Raw genomic sequence first — 12,891 nt, 5'->3', positions numbered from 1 at the left:
AGATGGTAGTGTTGTAGTACTTGAGACCGGTCTTAAGACCACTTTTTAATGGTCTTGGTCTCGTCTTGGAATCTACCGCATTTGTACTCGGTCTCGGACATTGAGGACTTGGGATTTTATTTCAAGACTATAACTTTTGGAATATCAATAAATTGCTTTTGCATTGTCGAAATTTTTTTAACATCCTAACTTTGAGTGGATGTAAAACGTATTGCTTCAAATGCAGCCAATAACCCTAATTTAAAAAGTTTTGTTACCATTAATGACTGTCACCCCTCCCCGCTATGGTAAGCATGGAAAGGAGTGTTGAATAAAGATGCTTACGTTGATTTCAGCTCTAAGTGTTTGTGGGTGCTTTAAGATGAAATTTGAGAAGTACCTATGATCTCATACCACATTTTATTGTGTGTCATGTAATGTGGGGAACTGGTCTTGGTCTTGACTTGGTCTCGCCCTCCCTCGGTCTTGGTCTCGACTTGGTCTTAGGCCCTAAAAGTCTTGGTTTTGACTTTGTCTCGGTTTGGGCGGTCTTGACTACAACACTAGTAGATGGACATGTGTAAATGTGTATAATCACTTGATAAATAAATGCCACACACATATACCGTCTGATCTGATTATTTCTGGTTTTACCGTGCTTGCTTTACTGCTCTTATTCCCATTTGGACTGGTGCTGTTTGACGTACCAACATGTGATGGGAGTTGTGTGGCGTGTGGTTGTCTGGGAGTGTGTGTGTGTTTGTTACTCTGGGCTCAGGGTTCCCAGTAACAGTGTAGTTCAGATGAAAGAGCACTGGCTGTTTGATCCCGTTGATCTGCTCTTGCTGGTTCAAAGATGTGGAGCCAGCAAGACATTGGTGGAGCCTGCAAAAACACACATATACTAAACTGATTTTAAATAATCAATATAGGTTATTCAATGTGTCATGCTAATAATAATTGTTCTGTCTTAAGGTGCTGTTGACTCATTTAAAATAATTTAAATGGATGTCCTTCTTTCTAGCTTGTCCTCCAGCTTTCCCTGTGGAATATCCTGAGGTGTTCCCAAGCCAGATGGGCTATGTAGCAGAGATGCTCACAAGTCTCTGAGCTAGAGTCCAAGTCAAGTCTCAAGTCTCTCGTGGTTATTATGAATGATTATATCACCTGCTGCGTTCAGTCCAGGCTGCTTATAAAACTGCTTCGTTATAAGGGATTCTGTAACTGTAACCTGTTTTTCATTTACAGAGCACAACCATGTAATGAGCAATGCAATCAACAATAGCTTATAAACTACTGTAAGTCAACACCAAATCCAGTGACTAAATAAAACTGTAACATTGCACGATCAACAATAAACCTGTAGCCTGTTTTTCACTTACAGAGCACAACCATATAGCCTAATTTACAATTTGTCTACAACTGATCACATCTTATCAGAATCAGCTTTATTGCCAGGTATGTGTACATACGAGGAATTTGACTGAGGATTGTACATTGATCTCGATGTGCTTACTAATACAACAATATAATAATAAAATCAGTCACAGGCTACAGTATTGAGAACACATATGTACACTGAGCAGAGTGTAAAGGACGCAGGAGTAAAATTATTATTATCATTATTATTATTATTATGTAGGCTACATGTCGGAGGTGGATGTAATATACAGGTGCACATACACATACATGCATACATGTACACATGTACACAGTGCGATGAGCATAGTGCAAAGGATGCTGGATTAAATATATTATGTGCAGGTGTTATGTACTTGAGTTAGGTGGATTTGGTATATACAGTATATACAATATGACAATATAACAATATGAACAGTATGAACAGCTCTGAAACAGAAAATGATGAATAAACAATAAGTGGTAACAAGTAATTGGTGGCTGATTAGAGGCAAAATATCTGGGTTATGGGGTTATTGCACAGGAATTGCTCCTGACACTGTGAGTCAGTTGTATAAACTACTGTAAGTCAACAACACACACACCAGACTCTCAAATCAGAGTAACGTTATATCCTAACTAAATAAAACTATAATGTTACATGATCAACAATAAACCTGTAACCTGTTTGCAGCCACCGTTAATAATTAACGTGATGGCAGCCAGTGGGATGGAAATGATTACGTCAAACGCTCATTCATCTTTTCATAACACAGTCGGACCTAACCTCGTAGCTGAAGCAAGAAACAAGCTAACGTTAGATGGCCAATGCTGAGTTAAACCTCAGGTTACTAACCTATTTTGCGTTCAGCGCTTCTTTGTTTGGGTCTTGTTGTATGAAGTTTTAAAGCCAAAGTTTATGATGAATGGCAGTGTTTGTTGTCTCACGTGTGGGCGCGCAGCAGATACTATGTGTATGCAGATTATAGGTAACGGAGGGAGGGGAATAACAGCAAGCTCATCAGACGCTTCCTAAAAATAAACATTGGTTACGAGTCCCGCATCTCGAGTCTGAGTCGAGTCTGAAGTCTTTTGAGGATGAGTCTCAAGTCAAGTCTGAAGTCACTGTGTGTGCGACTTAAGTTGCACTCGAGTCCGAGTCTCAAACTCGAAGCCCCATCTCTGCTATGTAGTGCCTCGATTGTGTTCTCAATCCACACTAGGTTCTCAGAATACCTCCACAGGGAGCCTTTCAGAAGGCATCCTGATCAGATGCCTGAAGCATCTGAAGTAGCTCCTTCCCAGTGTGAAAGAACTGTCGTTCCCCCTCCAGCCCCTCACCCTGGCCCTGAGGGTGCGCCCAAACACACTGCGAAGGAGGCTAATTTCAACCACTTGTAGTCCTAAACTCATTCTCACAGTCTACCCAGAGCTTTTGACCACAGGCGATGGCTGAACATAGACTACCTGGTAAGATGAATGTTTTGCCTTCAGGCTCAGCTCCCTCTTCACCACGACAGTCCTGAATGACAGATGCATAATCACAGGAACTGCACTGACCCCCCTCATGTGTGACTGAGACCCTGATGCCATGTTTTGCCAAGCACAGATAAAGGAAATAAGGGATTTGGACCCAAACGCAGACACTGAGGCGGAACTGGTACAGTTTATGATGCCTAGGAGAAGGTTGGGCAACTTGAAGTGATGGTGAGACAGGCAGTCCAAAAGGAAATAAAGCAAAACCTACAATTGAAAAGAACTTCAACAATCCAGTCAGGTGACAGGTGAGGACTAGAAACACAAAAAAATCCAAAGCGATCCACAAACAGGCAAGGGAAAACAGGCAGACACTCAACAATAAACGAGGCACATGTGGAACAAATTCACACAATCAAGGTGAACACAGGAAGTGAAGTTTAGATAAGAGACAAGGCTTCAAAACTTTGGAAATGACAGAACTCTAATCCCAAATCCATGGCTGTATTCGGAACTACATACTACTGGCAACCACAGTATGTACTGCATACTCTATGCAGTATGTAGTATGCAGTATGAAACAGTTAAATTGATTTAATTTGCAGTATGCTAGGTCAGGCTAAGCCAGTTTCCGGTTTTCAAAATTGGGACAATAGGGGAATATAAATATAAAACTTACTTTTTTTAATCTTATGTAAGAAGAACAAGGCTGCGGCCGATCTGTAGCAGATGTTTGCTTTGGTATATTGGCGCATAAATAGGAATTATATAAAATAATAGCAAATAAAAATCAAGTAATGTAACCAAAACTGTAGCATTACACTAACAAAGCCTATTTAGAATAATCATAATATAATAATGATAATAAAGCAACAAGAATCCCCTTTCAAACTACTTTTGTTGTTTATTTTTTATCACAGTGCTTCTATGTTTCACAGGCCTGTCAATCACAAGCCTGATATCTCTTGAGTGAAGTTAAAACGTTACAACATTACTCAGAATGTATTGACAGAATAACAGCGGTATGAACATTTACCCCTCTCACGTTGTTGCTGGACTCGACTGCTGCGTTGGCTGCAATGGTCTGTGGGACCAGAGGGCTCCGTCAGCTGACTGGGCGGCTCATTAGCTAATGCCACGGGCTGGCTCATTAGCTTCCCCTGCCGCATTTGCAGAGCTTTTCAACTCTCTCTCAAAAATGTTCGAGCACATTCTTGATTTGCCAACAATTTCCCTAAAACCGCCGATATTTGAAATCCACACAGTTGATTTCTGAAACAGCGTATGAAAATTGTAAAACAAGTTCTGTGGTTGTCCTCTACACAATAGACAGTAGACAATAGACACAATACAGTTCTTGCGCTTTGCATTATGGGACACAGTACGCGAGGTAGACTGGTCTGATGCATATCGGAGATTTTTTCCGAAACAGTATTCCATCATATTTTTGGCATACTGCAGATTCTGCTTTTGTTTGCACACTGCATACTACATACTACATTTAAGCCAAAGCAGTACATACTACTACGTTAATAGGCGGTTTCAAATACAGCCCATGTAGACGCACTTGCAACAAATCACTCAATGGGTGGGCAATCCACCATCTTGCAAAAGAGTAAAATGACCTATGCTACTTTTCATTTACAACCATTGTCTTATTACATATAGTCTATAAAATCGATTTTATATGCAAAGTCACCTTTTTGAGCTGTTGTGATGGAGTATAATGGCAAACTTCAACACATTCTCACTCCCAACTCATCACATATGGATGATTGGTCAAGACACCATAGCGTCGCTTTTTAATGCCCCTTTAGAGTAGTTTCTGATGTTTAGGGCGCTGCGGGCAAGTTAGCAACAATAAATATATAACATCTGGTTAGACTTTCAAAATAAAATTCTTAAAACTTGTTAACTTTGAAACAACACGTTGTAAACTTTGTGAAACACATGCTCATTGTTAAACTTCTCCTTCCTTAGCAAATTTAGACATGCAAGTTAGTAAAATTAACCCCAAAACGTAACAATGTAAACAAGAACATTTTAGACAGTGACTTAACTTCATTATTTACAACCAAATAAAATGTAAATAGAAGGGGCGACGAAACAGCGTACCTTCCCAGAGAACGTCCCCAAAGCAAGAGGAAGAGACGTCAGCCGAAGTGCAGTAAGTGAGGTTAGCAAAATAAAGTGTCCACTATACTTCCCATGGCAAAACTCTAACATTTCCTCTTAGGAATGAAATATCCCCGTCCCATAGACCATTAGAAACGTAAACACATTCATTAAAAGTCCCATAATGTTTGATATAAAGAAAAATAACAAAAACATCATAGCGGAAATATTAACTGTATCCTTCAAAATAAAACCCCATGTTACAATATATACTGAAATGTACAGAGCCCTGTCCACACCATAGCGCAACATCACCACACTACCACACTGGGAGTGACAACAGGTTTCAAACTGGGCTCCATTAAAGTGATGACTATCAGGAACCTCGTCAGGAATTTAAAAAATTCAGGGGTTAACCAGCTCCTTGCTAGCAAGCTAATCCACAAATATTCACAGGCCCAGATTCAATGTGACAAGGCTTAATCTGAGTTACAGTATGTTGCTAGCCAATTATGGGCCCATCCTCATAACTGGGCCCAAAGGGAGTGAGCTCAAAAATCTAATCTTTGTTTTAACAAGCAAAACTTTAAATCTGTTAAGTATTTACTCATAACTGAGCAGCCCTTTGCACAATTTGTTCCTTAAATTTAACTAAGAGCTGACAGAGTCCATTTTGTGGAATTGTCACATTTACTCTCTCAAATTGCTAGTTCATAATGCGCACACACCCACACACAAAAACCAGCTTCAACCACATTCCACATAGAAATGGCTCTCATTGAAAGCAAACACAACTCGCTGAAGCCACACAGTCTTGTTAGACAAACACAGACAAGGCTAACAGTTGATACATCCACTCGTTCCGCTCTCTCTCTCTGTCAACACTCCATGAGACTTAATCAAACTCAAATAGTGTTAAGCCCACGTCACCCTCTCATCCTCAGACAAGGAAAATGACATTCCAATTTATTAATTGTCCTGACTGCATAACAATACTGGAGAAAAAGTATATTTTTTATCTTCTATAGTGGTATTGTAGAGGGCCCTTTTTAGTATTAATCAATCGTCGTATCATTTTTACTTGTATCTTTTGTGTTTATATTCAAGAGCACTGGCGAAGCAAGAAAAAAATATATGAATAAGGAACATGAGGAATACAGAAACTAAATAAGGAGGGAGACACATTGGTTTGTAGCCAAAGCGGTATATATCTCACCTGAGGAAAAGGTAGGAGAAAAGCCTAAGAAGTGTTAGGAGAGAGACTAAATGGGTTTGAAGAAAAAGTGGGAGATAGGAAAAGAATGGGAGGGTGACACTACCTGAAATGATGGCCACCCATGCGCTCCTCTAATATGAGGCACAAATGGATATGCCTTTTATCCCAGCAATGCACACACCATCCATAAAGCCCTGTCAAAGTGAAGAGGGTAGCTCATTTATGCTGCAAACATAAACACACCCACACACCCACACACACACACACACACACACACACACACACACACACACACACACACAAGTGGCAAGCTCATTTATGCTGCTGTTTATTACCATTATCGCCAGCCGAGAGTAAGCGAGCAAGAGCCAGGCTACGTTTCGCCCCTGGACGCCCATCATCATCGTCTGAGTCTCAGGTGTTTATCGAGCTGTCACTTCGCAGGAGGCCTAGCAGGTGTCCTGACACTCCTTCCCTCTTCGTCCCCTTTCTTTTTCTCACTCGCTCATCTGTTGCACTCCTTTGTTGTTTCTATCACTTTTGTGCAATTTGTTTTTCTTCTCTGGTGTGTCATTTCTTTTTTCCTTTACATTTTAGTCTCATTTTCATCCTGCCTCCTCGTATCCCCCTTTGAATTTTAATTTCTGTGTCTTATCATTTGGTCAGCGTGATGACAACAGCCTTCTCACTTTTTAGTTTACAGATTGGTCTATTTTCTGGGTTTACTCATGCGGATTCAAATGGGAAACTGTTTAAGCATTTGATGATCTCAGAAACAGTTTTCCTGTGGTTCAATCACTCCCAGTGCATTTTATCACTCTGGTAAAACATCATTGGTCTAATTTAGGTGTTGCACTTTGCAAAAATCACTTACTAGGCCATTTGGGTGTCCATTACTTTTGAAAGGTAAATACTGCGTGTGATAATTACGTTAATGGACAATTAAGAGACTAACTTTATCATGGTATAATTGTGGAATGACTGAGCTTTCTGCATTGGCAGCGACTAGGGGAAAAGCTTGCACTTGAGGCATTACACTGTGTGTGTATATATATATATATATATGTATATGTATATATATATATGTATGTGTGTGTGTGTGTGTGTGTGTGTGTGTGTGTGTGTGTGTGTGTGTATATATATAAATAATCACATGTTAATGCAGGTGTAAATGCATGCCGAATGCGCATTCGAGTCAAAATGCTATCGGATCAGCCAGAACACATTTCAGTATCGATATAATATAATCAATATAAGAGAATTGTAAGGGGATAGAAGAAGAGCACAGGAAGTGCATGTTAGAGGTGTTCTCGGAAGAGATGAGTTTTAAAGAGCTTCTCTAAGTTAGAGGGGGACGCCTCTGCCCTGATGGCATGTGGTAGCTCGTTCCACCATCGTGGTGTGACAGATGAGAACAGCTGGGACTGAGATTGCTTTGTGTGTAGAGATGGCAGAGCCAGGCGGAGTTTGTTGGAGGAGAGCTGTGGCCGAGAAGGAACGTAAGCTTTTATTATGGAGTTCAGGTAGATGTGTGCAGACCCAGTAGTCACTATGAATGCAAGCATTACTGATTTGAATTTGATTTGGGAGGCCATGGGTAGCCAGTGTAGTTCACTGAGAAATATGACATGAGTTCTTTTAGGCTGATCAAAAACCAAGACGCGCCACTTCTGAACAATTTGTAGGGGTTCCACCACACAAGCTGGAAGACCCACTAGGAGGGCATTGCAATAGTAGAGGCGAGAGATAACCATGGCCTGTACCAGAAGCTGGGTGGCATACTGAGTAAGGTAGGGCCTGATTTTTCTTATGTAGGCTTTCACATGTGGAGGTGTAGGTGGTTTGACTTGCAATGTGATCAGATTTCATCCAGGTACAATATAAATAAATGCAGTCCTTACAGTGTGACCACATTCTTGAGGAATAATCCACCCAGCAACTTGAAAGATCTAACTCAGCCTCTTCCTTTTGCAAAAAAGTTACAAGTAGTAGCATTAGCTAGGAAGCCCTCCTCCCACAAGTAATTAATGATGCCTGCCCATGGCATTAATTCCCTCGACCTGGCACGCACCATGTTTCCACCAGCCCAAACCTAAGCAAACTAATTTGCTTATTGGTATTGTATGTTTGTGTTTACAAAGCTGCAGAACAGACAGAGTCCAAAACAAAGTATCTTATAAATCACAATGCATGTTGAATGGAGATAGACAATGCTTATTACAGAATGTTTATTACCAGGTGTAAATGCAAGGGGGGATCGGACGTAATTATCTAGATAATGTATCTAAATACAGATCACATTAACACCGGGTGTAAATGTAAATGGCCTAGGATGTGTTGAAAGGCAAGCCAACAAGATATGTACAACTTTTACTTCTAATGCAGCACAATGAAAGAGAATTTCTATTTTAGCTCCACAATGCTAAATGTATTCTGATAACAAAGACTGATGAATTTATTTCACACATAATTATCACTAAGGCAGATTTGGGTTGGGGCATAGTACAGTTTGGTAGTTCCATGTAGTTACATTAGATATTAAATGAATAAGACATAACACATGCATATATCAGGTTGATAGGAACAAGCTGTGGTGTCGTTTCTCCTGCCTTCTGGTTGTTCATGTTCATTAAATATACAGCCCAATGCCCTCTCTCTGTTAAACCTGGTCATCCGAGGCTACAACACCGAATGTTTTATGAATTACCATGCATAAAAAAATTGTCTGTTTTACAAAAATAAGAATAATTTAAAAAAATAGCCATGATGTATTCACCTATCATTCCAGTGCATTAATGCCCTGCAGCAGATCTACTTGGCATGGCGCATTTTGAGAGAGAGAGAGAGAGAGAGAGAGAGAGAGAGAGAGAGAGAGAGAGAGAGAGAGAGAGAGAGAGATCAGATTCAGGGCTTGTCATAAATGGCATCTGGTGGTAACTAGCTAATTCACTAAGGCAAGACTCGAAGGCTATGGATATAAGAAGTTTTAAAAAAAAAAAAAAAGATGATGGCACAGGCAAGGTTGGAGGTGGTAGAGGAAGATTCATCTCATGTTGCTGTAGCAACGTCAGGATGTGAGTGCCACTGCCACATCTACAAGCTCAGGTTGGTGAAGAAGAGAGCTCTTTAGCTAGCTAGTCTAGCTCAGTGGTTCTCAAATGTCTCAAAAAGACACACCATTTATGAAAACAAGTATTTCCAAAGCACACCTATAGCTATGTAAATCATCATCATAAATTATAATCATTCCATGACACCAGTGTGCGACGGCACACCGGGCTAGCCTGCACTCTCTGTAACATTAATTTGGAACACATGGGCTAAGCATAGAAAGAAAGTGTGATCACCTTACTGTGCCTTTGTAAAATCCAAGTCTTCAATTATTTGTTTCCCCTGAAGAATATATGAAGCATATGCATAACTGTAATCTGCACAAACAGGAATTCCAATCAGATGGGTAACTACCAGACACTTTCAATAGCAAACAAATGTTAAGCTAGCAACGGGTCATTACATACTTCTACTGCCAGCAGCTCAATCACACATTACAGTGCAATTAAGATTATATTTAGAGACCAGCCTATGCATCTGACCAAAACCTTTTGGTAGAGGACATTGTCTCACATCTTTTACTCATTTTACTCTGAAATAACTTACTAAATATAATATAAATAACTGGCTAAGCCCCCAATGTTTCAAGATCCTAACAATGCCTGTTTCTGACCCTTCTGACTCTCTTTACCTTCAAATCACCTTTCCTTCATTTGTGCCACTATTAATCCCCTTTTTTCTAAAGCCATCAGATCCCCATCTCCACCTTTTTAATTTTAATGCCTCAACCTCTTCTCATCTTTCTTTTTCATCCTCTCATCTTCACCTTTTCCTGTTCTTTCATTTTATATTCTTTCTCTCCTTGTCTTCCTTTCTTCCCTCTCCTGGCCTGCAGGGTGGTAGGTGAAGTTAAAACCCTTCTATCGCTCATCCTGCTTCTTTTCTTTAAATTTTTTCTTGCTTGCTTTCCATTTCCTATTTCTACAAAATATGTATGTGGTATGCAATTTATGTCATCTTCTGTTCAACCCTTTCTACATCCTACAATCCATCTCCCATACTCTAATCCTCTTTTTTATATCTCCCTCTGTCTCCATCTGATCTCTCCTTGTTTCCTTTCTTGCTTCCATCTCTGTTGGTCCCAAGGAGCCCATGCGGGGAAGAAGTATTTGCTGCCAGTGTCTCTCTTGCTTTTCCCTCCACTCTTCACTTTGCACTCTCCCAGTCCCAGAGGTTTCAGATTCTTGTCTCCCTCTTTTCTTCTCTGTCCCCCATCTCTATCCCTCCATCAACTGTCCTCTCCCCCTCCGCTGCCCCTCCTCTTCCCCTCTATTCTACTTCCCTCTTCGTTCCCATGCTCCCATGAGTGCAGGTGGTAGAGGATGACGCTTTGCTTTGATTGCTGCATGGCTGCAGGCATTCCCGGGGCAGAGTAGCTGTGAAGCTTCAGTCTGCTGGATGTAGTGGTAAATAATCCCGACTGGGGAGAGAGGAACATTGAGACACTCTGGAGGGGAAGAAGGAAGGAAGGGAGTAGATGTGTGTGCATGGGTGGGAATTTTGTGTGTGTGTGTGTGTGTGTGTGTGTGTGTGTGTGTGTGTGTGTGTGTGTGTGTGTGTGTGTGTGTGTGTGTATTTTGTCTGCATTTTAGTAGAAGAAATGGAGATAATCACACATTGACTGTACACACCTAATGACTAAATTCACAATTACATCATTAACTATTATTAATTATGTAAGTGACGGCCTTAACTTTCATATACTACTGTCTAATGAAAATTGTTGCCCAAAGCATATGTTTGAGTAATATTGTATACGACAGACTTCAAACCTTTTTTACAAAGACAGTATATGGGCTACAGAACATGGGCTCAGAAATGGTAATGAATTTTCTTTCAAACTGTGACATTGTTTCACTGATTTATACTCACGCTGCTGCTGTTTGGAACCTACAAACAAATGTTTTATTCATCACTGACTCGCAAGCAAAGTCATCTTAACGCTAATCAAATGGTGGAGAAGAAAAGATGTTAAGGTGAATTTCCACTGAAGGGTTTTGAGCTTTTTTAATAAGACACAATGCTTGGAATTCAGAAGTATAAGTGAATGTGCTTTTTAGTTGTAGGGTTACCTTCATGGTTTAAATTATGAAAGAATATTATATGTTCAGAATGTATTAGCATTGACACAAGTCTCTATCACAGTACACATGCATGGATGTACATGTATGCATGCACGCCAGGCCTCAAACTTCATCAATTTGGGAGCAAGACCACTTGGCCTTTGGTGTTGTCAATTTTTTGATGGCACAAAGGCCAACTGCTAGGGCTGCAAGGCCATCAAGTAGAACAAAGATTTTAAGTCCACCAAAATGATTAATTATAGGAATTATTATAGGGCATAGTGGAATAGTGGTTAGCACATAGGCAGAAATCACAGAGGTGTCCCCCCCCTTAAAAGCCATCAAATATTATAATGATATATACACTTGTGAATAATTGTGTAAATAGTAAAACAATACAAACTTAAACAGGGCAATTAAAGTGCTTTTTAAGTTTAGAAACATTTTGAGTCCCCCCTCTCATGCCTGACAGTAGTTTGGTCCACTGCCTGCTTTCTCTCTCACAGGAGTCCGGTGGCAGAAAACCATCTCAAATCCGTCAGTAGTTGTGGAGCTCCAGTAATGTTAAGCAGGCTGGCAGGGCTGTTTTATGCACTTGTCTTTTATACAAATTATGCTGAGTCATTAATAGATTAATCATGACAAAAAAAGTTATGATAACCAATTATTTTTCCATAAGCCCACTCTGTTATTATAACATTACCTAGCTTATTTGGTAGCTTGTTTAACAGTTTATTGGACTGGAACTCATCTTCTACAGTTACAGATGCGCAGATTGATCAGCTGGGGACTGAAATAGACCGTTTCTTCCCCCTTACTCGGCTCCGACCAGTGACCAGGGCCGACCTCTGTGAAATATCCAATTTTATGCCCGTCACATTGAAGTGAAAACAGCTGTTGGTGACGATGTCATTCAGACCATGGTGGTCTCAATCGGTAATTAACAACAAGCCTCCTCCACATGCAGCTCATCTGCTGCTGTGAAAACGGAATCACGGGTGAAAAAACAAACGAGAGTTCTTTTAAATAAAACTGCTGACAAATAAAATCAGAGCAGACAGAGAGACAGACAGGTATAGGTGTGTGCTTCTGTGTCTGAGGAGAAAAGCAAGGTGAGCAGATTACTGTAGTTTGTGATTAAACACAAAAATAAATTGGAAAATTAAGAAGAATTAAAGCTGCAAGCAGCATTGGGCAGGCCCTCGCACTTGTAGCGCGTCGGGGTGTGAGCCAGCCGCGTTGCATATTCTGGAGCTCTGCCGGTGCGGCTGTGAATTTGCTACGCGGTTCCGACGCCGCATGAAGGTGTTATATGTCACTTCCTGTATCCCCTTTGTGGCGCAACATAGCACTTGCCGCTATGAATATAAATTAATATTGGTGTGTAGATATGTTCAGGGCAGGACAGTTATCAAGCACGTAACGTTTGGTGCAGATGTGAGCATGTACACTGAAGTTACAACAACTTATTGTGTCACAGCGAAGAGTTGATATTTGACGCCACGCCACGGACACGCCCATTGACGAAAACTC

This window comes from Micropterus salmoides, unplaced genomic scaffold, assembly GCF_014851395.1.
Source record: "Micropterus salmoides isolate LMB-PRFRI ecotype aquatic unplaced genomic scaffold, ASM1485139v1 Ms_hic_scaffold_6, whole genome shotgun sequence".
In the NCBI taxonomy this organism is placed as follows: Eukaryota; Metazoa; Chordata; class Actinopteri; order Centrarchiformes; family Centrarchidae; genus Micropterus; species Micropterus salmoides.
The sequence above is the reverse complement of the archived record's forward strand: the minus strand, read 5'-3'. Positions refer to the sequence as shown.